Genomic DNA, 1,918 nt, shown 5'->3' on the forward strand with positions numbered 1-1,918 from the left:
CATGATCTGTGAATGTGTATCAGGCCTGGACCAGGTTTGATTCTATAACGGTCCAGCATCGACGGCCATCACTGCTGAATCGAGGCTGTTGCTCTGGCCTGGACCAGTATCTATTTCAGTCCCGATGTAGTCATAGCTGATACAGTAATGTCTGTTCGTCAGCACTGGTCCAGGCTGTATATCAGTACTGGATCAGATCGATGCTTTTCAAGATGGCAGCCCCGCGTGGACTATCTGACATGTTTTGTTAAAGAAAATCATCTTAATCTGACTCTTTAAGAGAAATCTCGTTGGCTGTATACACTAGGGCTACATCACTGGATGTTATGTGAGTACCGTGGACTACATTAAATGTTACACTATTTTTAGGCTATTTTGAACCATTTATTACTTAAACATGAGTAGGATACACGATATTTTGAGTAAAAAGTAGGCACATGTAGATACACAATCAAGCCAAATTAATTAATTGAGCAGATACATGACTGGAAAATAATACGACTGACAACTTCCAATTAAAGTTTACCACATCTTGCCTACAAAATCTCTATGATACGAAAGTAGAGACCTGGGTTTATGAGGAATTATCAAAGGGGTATAAACTGCATGAACAAACTTATAATAAATTTAGGCTAATTATTATTGTGAGATTAATGACTTCAATTTAATTGACTATAATTAGAAGTACATACCTTTCATTATGGATTCTCCGTTAACTTTCTAGTATTGAGCCAAACATTGAAACAGAGCGAGAAGACCTTTCTGCAATAATCATGACACTAGTGAAGATGATGAGAAATTAGGCGTAAAAATGGTTCACTACATGTGATTGTAACTATGTTTTTAATTAGGGTGAATGTATTAGTGATCATGATGATGAAGATATTGTACTGAGAGACTTATGAATGATAGTCACAAGTGTGGTAAAATAGTTTATTGATTATGTGTGTAATTGTTACTTTTCCTTAGAATTTTTGATGCGGAAGATTATTCTGGAAATATTAGTATAGTGGGTGCTCCTTTAATTCATATTAATTTATTAATTTAGCAAGGCCACTAGTATACATTCTATAGTTACCTTATCTCACTAAGTTTCAAGACAAGAATATCTTAGGTTTGTTTAATTTCATGTGAAAAGCTAAATTCATTATTCAGGTTGTGATGAACTGAAACTTTCTTGTTTAAAGCTCTTGTTAAAGTCAGTTTAATCATAGTGTTTTAATTTATTATCATCATTTGTCATTATAGTTCACTTCAAATAGCATTGAATTTTTTGTGAACCTGCCTTCATCATGCTGGTTAAGGAAGGTATGTAGTTCCTTTGCTTATGTAGAATTTATGCCTCATTATAGTTATGTTATGGATCTAAGCTTTGTAGGACTATGTGTTACAAGATACCTTTAAAAGATCTGCTTCACTACATGGAACCCCAGAGTTCATTAATGTTGGAGATTTTTGGAAATTAATTTCTCAGTAATGTAAGTTTATTATTTTAGTGCCTTCTTAATTTATGGCTCTTTAGGTGTCTTAAGTTACAAAACATGAAGTGTCTTACTTGTGGAACATTGGTAGACTATGATGAAGAAAACAATTATAATCTTCTTTTGGTTTTAATAATAATTCCAAATCATTTTTAATTAATAATGAATAATAATTAAGTATTAATTAAGCATAACAGGAAGTACGTCATAATGAGGCTTAATGAATATCGTTATCGTTGTCGGATCAGGTCTGGCACCAGCATAAATCGTGGCTGATTTGTCAATTTCGGATCAGGACATTGCCCCAAATCCACGGTCCAGGCTCGATCATCAGTAATGATTCAGGCCTGTATCAGGACTGGTCCATGTTCCAACTCTTGGGCGTGTAGCTAATTTAGCATATGATTCCCCTTTGTCATTCTTTGCTCTTTCTTCCT

The 1,918-nt window shown here is 34.4% G+C and overlaps 1 long non-coding RNA gene across 10 annotated transcripts; it reads left to right on the forward strand.

The window, feature by feature from the left end:
• The first annotated feature begins 21 nt into the window (after window positions 1–21).
• LOC109583903 (uncharacterized) lies at window positions 22–1,579 on the forward strand. Of its 10 annotated transcripts, none has more exons than XR_002185769.1 (9): window positions 22–328; window positions 370–429; window positions 478–923; window positions 970–1,009; window positions 1,053–1,114; window positions 1,156–1,198; window positions 1,249–1,308; window positions 1,353–1,478; window positions 1,523–1,579. It is a non-coding gene; the product is annotated as an uncharacterized LOC109583903 (long non-coding RNA). The 10 variants fall into 10 exon arrangements; XR_002185772.1 differs by having other exon boundaries at window positions 1,263–1,308; XR_002185775.1 differs by having other exon boundaries at window positions 1,188–1,198.
• The last annotated feature ends 339 nt before the right edge of the window (window positions 1,580–1,918 follow it).

Source organism: Amphimedon queenslandica, unplaced genomic scaffold (assembly GCF_000090795.2).
Source record: "Amphimedon queenslandica unplaced genomic scaffold, v1.1 AMPQUscaffold_13270, whole genome shotgun sequence".
Taxonomy (NCBI): Eukaryota; Metazoa; Porifera; class Demospongiae; order Haplosclerida; family Niphatidae; genus Amphimedon; species Amphimedon queenslandica.